This window comes from Lynx canadensis, chromosome D3 (assembly GCF_007474595.2).
Source record: "Lynx canadensis isolate LIC74 chromosome D3, mLynCan4.pri.v2, whole genome shotgun sequence".
In the NCBI taxonomy this organism is placed as follows: domain Eukaryota; kingdom Metazoa; phylum Chordata; class Mammalia; order Carnivora; family Felidae; genus Lynx; species Lynx canadensis.
The window spans coordinates 64,059,512-64,071,678 of NC_044314.2; positions in this window are offsets into that span (position 1 = coordinate 64,059,512).

The following is a 12,167-nucleotide window of genomic DNA, read 5'->3' on the forward strand; positions in this document are numbered from 1 at the left end:
CCAAATGAACAAGGAAAATACATAGTCTGTCAGCTGGTGTGATGGAGACATGAAGCAAGGAAGGGTGAGAGGGAGTGTTTGGAGAGGGTGGTCAGGAAATAGGCCCTGAGAAGGTGACATCTGCACAAAGACTTGAAAGAGACAGGGGAATGTGCCATGCAGATATCTGAAGGAAATCAGCGCAGGCTGGCAGAGGGATTGGGGGAAGGGGAAGAGGCACTCAGAGATGGGAGGTTGAATGGTATAGTCATTCTCTTCTGGCTGCTCCCATTTCTCTGTGAAGGACATCAGGACAGGGTTTAGAGGGAGCATGGAGGATGTGAAGGCTGGGGAATGAGGCGAGAATGGTAAACAGTCGCAGAAGCCGGCAAAGCGGCCAGGGCTGCAATACTCAAGAGCTGACCCGCCCAAAGACTCCAGAACAGCACGGGCATGGGGAGGGCTGCTAGGGTAGGATCCTGCGGGGCCACAGGTCCTGTAGACACATGACCCCATGCAACCTTGCACTGACCCCCAGGCCATCCCTGCGAGCGACCTCCTGTTCGTCTGAGCCCAGCACCTAACTCCACTGACAAATAAGCACCAGCTATTTTTGTACACTGACACCTCCGTTAAGCCTTCCAGAGTGGCTGCGTCTGTGCATTCACGCAGGTCTGCAATCCCTGGTCTGAAATACCTGGGCCGGGCGTGTTTCGGAATTCAGATCTTTCCCAATCTCAGGCGGGCATCAAGCACGTACACATCTCTCCAGCATTCGCAGCAACAGGGGCCTGAGCTAGCCAGCTTCTCGGCTCAGGACGGCCGCTGCCACAGGCGAGCGGAGTGGAAGCGCACGCCCGCCGAGAGGAGGGCGGTGCAGTCATTTCAGCAGGCTCTCAGGAGAGCACAAAGCCATGGCGCATGCGCCGTAGGCGTTGAAGCTGCGTGTGCTACCTTCGAGGCAGAAGCGGATGCGCAAGCGCAGTGGGCGTTGAGGGCGCCCTGGTAAGCGTAAGGCTGGCGCAAAGTGTACCTCTGTCCGAGGCGCGCGCCCGAGACACCTGCGTAGGCGCACAGGGAGGTTAAGGAGTGTGAGGTGTTTCCTGCGGGTCACCTGGCTCTGAGGCCGTAAGCGCCGCTCCGGTTCATACTCCCTCCCTCCCTTTCCGTAGCTTTGAGGCGGAAAAGCCACACACTCCTTGGTCCGCCAAGCCTGGGGCTCATCTCCACAAACCAGAAGGGAGCTCTGGTCCGAGGTCACCGGAGCGCTCCAGATTCTCTCGCGATCCTGGCCCTGGCCTCTCGTCCTCTCGCCCGCGGCCTCCCGCGGAGTGAATCTCTGCCGGTTCCTGCCTCGTTCCCCCTCCGACCTTCGCCGCTGGCCCGCTTGGCCCCTCTGTCACGCTTCCTTTTACCCCTTTCAGGCCCCCCTGCCCACCCACCGGGGCCCTCCTTCCTTTTGCCCCTTTCGGGCCCCCCTGCCCACCACCGTGGCCGGGGAGCCCCCAGTCCCGGGGAGGCCCGTGTCACCACTCACAACCTTTGATTCCACACCGACGTCCCCACTCTTTCCCTAGAGGAGGGGCAGAATTAGGAGGGACCGAAGGGCAGACCCAACCAGTCTCTGGAGCGATCTCATCTGTCAATCTTGGCAGAGTCAGTGATTCGGGGTGAGAAGAGAACCGGTCTCCGGTTGATTGCGTGAGAGGCTGGCCCTTTTGGAGGTGGAGAACCACAGGGTCCACCGGGCCTGATTAATTTTTTATTTCTCAGGGCTTCTCAGGCCCTGCATGGAATCCAGGAGTTGGATAAAGGCCAAACCGAAACCCGACTTGCCAAAGATGCTATTTGTGGTCATAGAAACACATACCTGAAAGTGGCCTTAGGAAGCCATCAGAGCAAAGGCTGTGATAGGACTTACACCGGAATGGAGACTGCAGTATCTCTCCTGCTCCTGCCTGGTTTTTGTTTGGTTTTGGCGGCCCTGAACTTTTAAAAAATTTCTAAAAACACCATGCGTTTTTTAAGGAAAAACACAATAAACAAAATACTAGCCGTTGCATGCTTTTTCTGTGTCTATTGAGATCATAAGGGTTTTCTGCTTTGCTCTGTTTATGAGCTCAGTTACATCAATAAAGTTTCTAAAGGTAATTCATCCTTGATTTCTTGGGATAAACACAACTTGCTCGTAGTGTTGTAATTGTTATTAACATGTTGTTGGTTTCAGTTGCTAATATTTTATTTAGATTTATTTTTTTCAAAAAAAAAAAAAAAAAAAACTATTCTTCCCCTCAATCAGTGGGGAAACAATGGGCTAATAGTCCTGGAACAGTTGATTATATGGGGAAAAATGAAATTGGACCTCTAACCCTATACATAACAAATCATTCTGGGTGCTTACAAACCTAATTTGAAAGCAAACTTTAACCATTTTAGAAGAAAGTGAATATTTTTGTAATTGTGCAGTGACCCAATCGGGTGGAGGCCAGGGGCCCAGGTGGTGAAAGAATTCACCCAAGGCAGAACAAAGGAATAGAAGTTTACCTAATATGCTGCAAGGGACCACAGGACTTTAGCAAAGGAGAGGCTGTCTGCCAAGAGGTGGGGTACACAGGGTAGGGCTGTAGTTAAGGGCGCAGGGGTTGGGGGGGGAGGTATGGAAACTATGGAATTCTCAATTTTTGGTACCTATGCCTGGGTTTAAGTAACCCATTGTTCAGCTAGGACTTACGGATATTTTGATGTGGGTCACTTAATGGGCCTGTTTGTATTCAGCAGCGGGTAGGAGGTCACTGTGGAACCTTCTACCTTACTCAGGTTTCCTTCCCCTGCTCAAGTTGGTTGCCTAAAAGTGGCCTCTACAATAACCTTAGGATAAATAAGGATAAAACATACAGGTTTCTTAGGAGGATTTAACATCATTAAAAATAAAAAATCTAGGGGCCCCTGGGTGGCGCAGTCGGGTTGGGCGTCCGACTTCAGCCAGTCACGATCTCGCTCTCCGCGAGTTCGAGCCCCGCGTCAGGCTCTGGGCTGATGGCTCAGAGCCTGGAGCCTGCTTCCGATTCTGTGTTTCCCTCTCTCTCTGCCCCTCCCCCGTTCATGCTCTGTCTCTCTCTGTCCCAAAAATAAATAAACGTTGAAAAAAAAATTTTTTAAAAAATAAAAAAAATAAATAAAAAATCTAGTGGCACCTGGAGGGCTCAGTGTCAGAGCATGCGACTCTTGATTTCATGAGTTCAAGCCTCCCATTGGGCATGGAGCCTACTTTAAAAAAATAAATAAATAAATAATGAAATTCTAAGAGTAAAAATCTATGTTAAAAGATACCATAAAAAGGTGAGACTAAAAGCTACCAAGTTGGAGAAGGGGTCCACAAGAATATGACCAAAAAAGTAATAGTATTCAGAATATCTAAAGAAGTCCTATATATCAATAAAAGCAAGAAAATGGCAACGTCTATGAACAGGGAATTTATAGAATAGGAAACTGAAGTGGCAAAAAAAAAAAAACAAACAAACATGAAAAGATGCTGGCCTGTGTCAGCAATCAGGAAACGCAAGCTGGATCCACAAAAGAGTATTGTTTCACACAACAGACTGGCACTAAATTCTGACAATACCAAAGTGGCAAGAATCTGCTGGACCGCTCACTGCTGATGGAAATGTAAATGAGGAGAACAATTTGGGCATATCCAAATGGGAGTTGCAAATACCCAGCAACACAGCAATTCCTGCAGTTCTACTCCTGGGCTTGCCTCAGAGGAACCCTTAATCCCATGCTCAAGAACTTCTGGGGGGCACCTGGGTGGCTCAGTCAGTTAAGGTCCAACTTCAGCTCAGGTCATGGTCACACAGTTGTGAGTTTGAGCACTGCATCAGGCTCGCACTGACAGCTCAGAACCTGGATCCTGCTTTGGTTTCTCTGTCTCTCTCTCTCTGCCCCTCCCCACTCACACTCTCTCTCTCTCTCTCTCTCTCTCAAAAATGAATAAACACTAAAAAAAAAAAAAAAAGAACATCTGTTCACAAATACAGCATTGTTTTTAATAATGGAAAACTTAACAACCCAATGTCATCATCAGGAAAACAGAGAATAAATTGTGGTTTACACCAGAATGCCTTCATCAGTGGAAAGTGACAAACTAGAGGAACAGCATTAACATAAAGTCGGTGAGTGGCTAACACCGCCTGAATAAAGTTGCAGAAAATTGCATAGACTATAAAGCCTTTCTTTCTTTCTTCCTTCTTCCTTTTTCTTTCTTTTTTTCCTTTCTCTTTCTTTCTTTTTCTTTCTTCCTCTGTTTTTTCTTTCTTTTCCTTCCTTCCTTCCTTCCTTCCTTCCTTCCTTCCTTCCTCCCTTTCTTTCTTATAGTTTTTATTTCAGAGAGAGAGTCCATCAGCAAGGGACAGGGGGAGAGAAAGAGAGAAAGAATCCCAAGCAGGCTCCACACTCAGCACTGAGCCCATCACGGGGCTCGAGTTCCACGACCCTGTAATCATGACCTGAGCCAAACTCAATAGTCCTGATGCTCAACCAACTGAGCCAGGCACCCCTAGACTATATAAAGCCTTTATTTTAAGTTTGGGAATAAACAAAAACATACCTTATGTCTTACATAGGGATGCATGCTTATGTAGTAAAAGCTCAAGGGTGTGCAGGGGCTAAATACCAAATTCAGACTAGGGTTTATCATTCTGTGTCCAGGGCCACTGCTGTGATCACACTCGGGTGCCCCTCCTCCTCCCTGAAATGACACCTGGACACTTCACTTCACTCAGCCCCCAGGTGCCTGGGTTCCCCAGCCATTAATTATTGTCCTCAAGCCAGGAAGCTTGAAGTTTCTCCTCAGCAAACATTACCTGGGAGTTTAACCTTGAGTATCAAGGTTGGTGGGCCCCGTGCTAATTACTAATCCTCTCAGCAACCCATTGTGAGTGTTTCAGCCTTCCTTACAGAGTAGTCCCTGAGAGTCCACAAGGTCAAGCATGGGACTGCAACAACCCCGTGGGAAGTAAAGTTGGAGCTGGTCTTCCTCAGATCTCCTGACAGATGCGCCCCCCCTCATACCGCCCTGCCCCAGCCCAACCCCCGTAGCGCCCCCAACTCAGATGAGTTGAGGGGAGTGTGGAAAGAACACCCCTGGACTCTTCCAGCCCTTGGCTTCCTGCATTTGATTCTCACCTAGTCTGTTTCCCGAGAAGGTAGAAGTGAGGGACAGGGAAGGAGGGGTGTGACCTGCCCACAGCGACCAGCTGCAGGAGAACACAGCAGCCAGTGACTAGTAGTGACTAGTAGCCGGTGACTCTTCCTCCCCCGTGGTGCGAGTCCACACCCCCACGGCCCCTCCTACAAGCTAGGGCCTTTCACGCTGCAGATAGGGAAACTGAGGCCCAGAGCGGGAGGGGATCTGCCCCTGGTACTCAGCAGGAAGCATGGAGGAGTGCTGCTCACACTAAAAGTAATCAATACAGAAAAGCCAGCTGGCGACGACTCCCATGGGGGTCCGCGCCCCCAACCCAAGCCAGCTGGCTCTGCTGCTCTTTACCCCTGCAGGAGCGGCACAGCCGCCCTCCGACCCGGGCCGCCCCAGAAAAATGCCTCTGCCTGTTATCCGGACCTGGGGTCCCAGCAATGGAGCGAGGGGCATCCCAGGGATTCAGCCTCCATACCCTCCGGGGACCCATTCAGTCTACCCGGGTCCCGCTGGGCTTCCGAGATTTCCCCGACGACGACGCCGAGACCCGCTCCGGCCACGAGAGGGCGACAAAGCCCAGGCTGTGCAGGAGCCTGCACTGCGGAGCTCGGCCATCGCGGAGCATTCCCATGTGGCTGGGAACAAAGAGGCCTGTGTCAGTGCTCTCCCTGGTGCGGTGGCACTTCAGGGGAGGCAGCTGCCCCGACAAACCCTGGCCCTCCCAGGCCAGACGCCTCCCTCCTCCACCCACCCCAGGGTGATTTCACTGCCTCTGTCCTGCTCACCCAGACTCAGACTGTGGCACACCAGGTGGGCCAGGGGGAAACTCTTGCCTGGTGGTGAGCCTCCCCTCCCTGCTCCATGAGGGGCAGGACAGTGGTCTCAGCTAGTGCCTTTCCCCCGGGGACCAGGGCTCAAGCTGGACCCCAGGTCTCCTGGGCCTCTCCTCCAGGGCTCAGGCCAGAAGGCCAGTCCATCACTGGGGGTGTGTGTTGTGGTGGACACTCCATCAGGCTGAGGTACCTAGCACCTGACTTAGGGCTGACCCTCTCTGGGCCTGCCTCTTAGCCTCTCTGAGCCTCCATTTCTCCTTGTCAGGTTTCTAGGAAGTGCTGCCGAGTGGGAGCAGCCTGTAGGCCCCCTTGGTTCAGGCCACTCAAAGGTCCCTCCTCCTTACAGTCTTCCCTCCGGTTCTTCCCACTGGACTGACATCTCTGCCCCACACCCAGAAGCCTCCCAAGCAGCAGAGGTCAGGAGGCCTCTTGACCTTGGACACCAGGCTGCTAGGGTGACAGTGAGCCACCACCAAGCACAGCATGCTGCTATGAGCCTCTGTTTGCTTACCTAAAAAATGGGGACATCATAACAACTGACCTGCCCAACCTCATAGGCATTGTATCCTCAGGCCCTCATGTGTGTATGTTGACCCTCCCTGCACTGGGCATCCTAAGGGCCCTCTCTTGATCTCTACACTTGTCCCAGACAGACCTACACTTGGGTGTTTGAACACAGGGGGCTGCAGCCTCCTCGGGCATCCCCAGCAGGGGCAAGGTTCTGGGGTAGCTCCTGCAGGCCCTACCCCAAATCCTACTTCACCCTCCTCCTCAGAGCTGGAATTCCCTCCAGTTCTGGGTCTTATTTCTCATTAATGGTTCAAAAAAAGTAAGGAAGGAAGGAAAGAGGGAAGGGAGGGAGGGAAGGAGAGAGAGAGAAAAGAAAGAATGAAAGGAAGAAGAAAAGAAGAAAGAGAAAAGAAAAGAAGAAAGAGAGAAGAAAAGAGAAGAAAGAAAGAAAGAAGAAAGAAAGAAGAAAGAGAGAAGAAAAGAAAGAAGAGAAGAAAGAGAGAAGAAAAGAAAGAAAAGAAAGAAAGAAAAGAAAGAAGAAGAGAGAAAGAAAAGAGAAAAAGAATGGAAGGAAGGAAGGAAGGAAGGAAGGAAGGAAGGAAGGAAGGAAGGAAGAAAAGGAAAGAAAGAAAAGAAAGAGAAAGAAGGAAGGAAGGAAGGAAGGAAGGGAAGAAAGGAAGGAAGGAAGGAAGGAAGGAAGGAAGGAAGGAAGGAACAAACGAGCGAACTTAGGAAGGAAATAAGGAAGGAAAGGCTACAGCCAGCTGTCTCTCATGGCCACCCTTTGATATTTGAGGACTGAACAATGAGACTGATTGCGGCTAGGAAATCTGAACCCATCTTAGTTAGAAGGAAAGAATGTCCTCGTGGCTGGCTGTTCTAAAAATATAGCTGTGCCCACATCTGGAGGGGAGGGATGGGAGGTGGGGGGTTGCGGGTGGGGGTGGTGGTCAGGCTAGAGTCTGAAGAACCCATGCCTGAATTTCTTGGTGAAGAGATGACCCCTCCCATTAGGGTCCATGGAAGAGGGAGAGGGGAGGCCGCCAAAGTGCTCCAATCCCCTGTGGCCTGGCCACCTGCACAGTGTGGGGATGTGGGAACTGAACAGGCAGCTCATCCCTTCCCTGGGTCCACCCTTACCCCTTCACCTGAGCCCTCCCCCAACCTCAGCTGCGCAGAGGGGACATGCAGGGGCCTGGCTAATGCTTCTTTTACCCACCCCTGCCGGACCTGGGCCCAACACATCACCTAGCCACAGGCTTCCGACCAGGGGCAGGGAGGGGAGGATTTTCTGTCTGGAGTTCATGATGTGGGTGGTATTTGTCAGTTTTATGAATTTATTGTTTGAGTTCTCTTTCTAAGTAAATGTGCCCTTTTGTACTGAATCTTGCAATTTTAGCTTTGCATTTGTTTTGTTAAAGCCCCCCCCCACCCCCACCACCCACAAAGCTCTTGTAAGCAAAGGGCAAGGAGGCAGGGAGTTCTGGTGGTGTAGACAGGGGGGGACAGACACGTGGCTCTTGTCCCTGCCTGCTGTTATGAGCATTCCCTCACCTGAGGCTGGGTCAGCACCTGTCATGGGGAGCACCTGCCCTGGAATGTGTGTGAGCAGGGATGTTTGGCAAGGGATGTCGGTGGGGGCAAGCCAGGTGGGACGTGGCCAAACCGTTAGCCCTTCGAGCCTCTACTTCCACCTGCCCAGAGCTCTGAGCCACTGGTCCTGGGCAGGGGCTCCCACAGTGGCTGTAGAGTCGGGGTGTTTTTTTTTGTTTTTGTTTTTGTTTTTTACCATGTCTTGAGGTTCTCCTGTCTCTGTGACCTGGCATCCCTGGCCCTGCCATTGGCTGACTCTGCCAAGCAGATAATCTGCTTCCCCCAAAACACTGCCCGCAGCGCTGAGCCTGAAAATAGCTGAGGCCGGGGGAAAGGGAGCCTGCTCTGGGACTCTGAATGGCTGCCGGAGGTAGCTTTGGACATTCCTGTAGTGGCCACAGAAGGAAGTGGGAATTAAGGGCAATTGCTGAGGATCAAGACAGCTGGGCACAAGCTCAGGCTGGCCTGGCAGCTGAGGCTGGGAAGGGCCCAGCTCATTCAGCCATTGAGGGTCAGAGACAGTGAAACTGAGGCCCAGGCAAAGAGCCAGGCACCCAAGCTGCCTGGGGGGGCATCACTGAAGGAGGAGAGTCTCATTATGGAGACACTTCCAGAAGCCCAGAGGCAGCAAAGAGCTTTTGCCTCCCAAACTATGGCTGGAGAAGTGTCTGAGGCTGCACGACACTGGCTGGTTGGTGGCCCCGCCACAGGCACCTGCAGGTGATGCCCCTCACGTCCTTGTAGTGACAGCCCCCGTGCCCCAACAATAGGCTGGGGGCAGCTCACCGCTTCCCCAACAGCCCCTTCCATCACCCTTCCTGGTGGCCAGGCCAGCACCAGTACCTTAGTGTCTTGGTACCTCTCTAGCTGAGTGCCCTCACGTAGGTTACTCAATCTCTCTGAGCATCTCTGAGTGAGTTACTTTCACTCTGTAATAGTAATCTAGTTTGCAAGTGGAGGTGCAATATGTGTGATTTTTTAATCTAATCTCCTTTGATTTTTTTTAAAAGTTTATCTTGGGGACGCCTGGGTGGCACAGTCGGTTGAGCGTCCGACTTCAGCCAGGTCACGATCTCGGCGGTCCTGAGTTCGGCCCGCGTCAGGCTCTGGGCTGATGGTCAGAGCCTGGAGCCTGTTTCCGATTCTGTGTCTCCTTTCTCTCTCTGCCCCTCCCCGTTCATGCTTTGTCTCTCTCTGTCCCAAAAATAAATAAACGTTGAAAAAAAATTAAAAAAAAAAGTTTAATCTATTTTGAGAGAGAGAGGGAGAGAGAATAAGCAGGGGAGGAGCAGAGAGGCGGGGGGTGGGACAGAGGATCCGAAGCAGGCTTTCTGCTGACAGCAGAGAGCCCCATGCAGGACTCAGAACTCACGAACCGTGAGATCATGACCTGAGCCAAAGTCAGACACTTAACTGACTGAGCCACCCTGGTGCCCCAATATTTTTTAATGTTTATTATTTATTGAGAGAGACAGACAGAGAGAGAAACAGAGATAGCATGAGCAGGGGAGGGTTAGAAAGAGAGATAAAGGGAGAGAGAGAATCCCAAGCAGGGCTTTGTGCAGAGCCCGATGCAGGGCTCCATCTCACGATAGTGAGATCAGGACCTGAGCCTAATCAAGAGTTGAATGCTTAACCAGCTGAGCCACCCAGACACCTGTGATATTGTGGTTTATAAGAAATAGATTTGGTTATTCAGATGACCAAAATATATTTCTCAGGTATGGGAGACAGCCCATTTCCACAGACAGGGATTGCAGAGGCCCAGGGTGGGGGCCCGGGCAGGGTCAGGTCTCAGTGCCAGCCCCAAGGCTGCAGATCCAGCCCTGGAGAGAAGATTTCCACCTTCTTGAGGCTCAAAGATCACCAAGGACTTCTGGTGACTGGTGCCAGAGCAGACACCAGGGACAGAGAGTGTGGTGCAGCATGTCTGTGGGCATGAGGAGCACCATAGGTGGCAAAGTGCTGGGAGCACCAAGTTGGGTGGCCAGGGCAGGGCTTCCCTGAGGCGGTCATGGCTCACAGCACCCCAAATTCAACCTGTCCCAAACCAGCGGGCAGTCTCCCTCAGAAACCTGGCTCTCCCCTGCATCTCACCCTTCTCCCAATCGCTAAGGCTTGTGGCTTCTACCTCCTTGACCCACTCACTCCGTCACATCCCCGCCACTGCCATCCTCCTCCACTCAGATGACTGCTTCTATTCCTGTCTCCTTCCTCCAGAGAGCTGTCATCCGATTGTAACCTCACCACCATGCTGAAAACTCTCTGAGGGCTCCTCATTGCCTTGGGACAAAGACCACAGCCTACACAGCCCTGCTAAGCCTCCAACTGCACACAGCTCCTCCTTGCCATGCTTTCTGCTTCTCTCTGCACCCCACCATGGCACCTCAGGACCTTTGTACAGGCTGTTTCCCCTTGGGGCATGGCTAATGCTACTCATCCTCTGTCCCAGACCTCCTTGTCCTTCCCTATCCCCCTCCCCACCCCAGAGACCTGCTAATTCCTGGAGAGCCTGGAATCTGCTATCAAGCTCAGAGGACCAGGCCCAAGCCTGACACAGCCCACCTGGACAGTCTGTCATTCTTGCACTCCAGCCATGAGCAGCTGCTGCCAAATAGGTTCTAGACTCAGTGCTAAAAATACTCCATGACCCAGACAGGAAGGGCCATCGGGGACACAGCTGTTCCTGGGAAGGGCTGGCTGGGGCTGTGGTAGAGGCCTTCCCACTGCAGTTTGGGGTCCATGTTCTGGAAGTGGGTGGGAACTGAGCTCACAGACCCCGAGCAAAAGCCCCCAACAAAGGAGGCTCAGGGTCACTATGGGGTGGCCTTGTATTGTCAAAGGGAAAACACAGCTGCCTCCAACATGTACACAAACACCTTGTTTCTCATTCTTTGGGTTTGTTACCACAGGCAAGTGTTGGCTTTGGAATAAACTACATTTAAAAATTAGGTATATGGGGCCTTAGGTGAGCCTAGGTAGGTGAGCTCTGGTCCCCTCAGGGAGGGCTTCCTGGAGTAGGGAGCATTTCTACCACTTTCTGGTAGGGAGGAAAATGAATGAATGGATGAACCAGAGATCTGAGGCAGTCCTTGGAAGAGAGAAGCCAAAGCGCAAATAAGAGGTGGCAGCAGCAGTGGTGGTGAGGTGTGTTGCAGAGATGAAAAGGGACTGGATGGGATGTCTGGGTGGCTCAATCCGTTGAGTGTCCAACCAGCTCAGGTCACAATCTCATGGTTTGTCAGTTCAAGCCCCACATCACGCTTGCTGCTATCAGCACAGAGTCTGCTTCAGATCCTCTGTCCCACCCTCTTTGTCCCCTCTCCAGAAATAAACATTAAAAAAAGGCGGGGGGACTGGAGAATTCCATGGGAGCCTCAAGTTCCAAGTGGGCTGGGGAAGGTGGGGCTTGGATGACCCCAGGTTTCTGGATTGTCACTGGGGCTGATGATGGGGCCTCCTAGCATGTGAGGCCTGTAAGGAGGAAGGCAGGCTTGGTGGGCATGAAGGGGGTGACATGTCCTGTTTGTGGGCACTAAGAGCCTAGACAGGAGATTCTGGGTCCTCTGGGTGCCCCCAGATCTGGGGATGCTGGAGTTCCTTGCTCTGCAGCAGGCAGGGTTGCAAGGCCAGAGAGACAACTTGTAGGAGCAGCGTTCACTGTCACCTGCCCAGGGACCACAGGCCCTCCTTCAGCTACATCCTTTGCCCAGAAGAGAGGGTGGGCCCAGCTGGCCCTACTGCTTGGGACAGGAAGCTAAATAGATTTTGGCATCCAGCACACAGCCTGCCTACACTTAGGCCCCTGGGACCATGTGATGCCCAGGACTTCTCTCCAAAAATAACTGTCTGCAGGTACCTGAGTCAGAGGAGAAATGGGCTGCCCTGGACCTGAGACTGGACAGGAAAAGCCTGGACTGGTGATGGAGGTCTGCCCCAGGCCCTGCTGTGCCTCCTACTAGGCCTCAGTTTCCCCAGGGTTCTGAGGAGGGAGCATCTGCAGTAAAGTCCAGCCACTGTTCCTGTGACTGTCCCTCCAGCTGGCAACCCCCCAC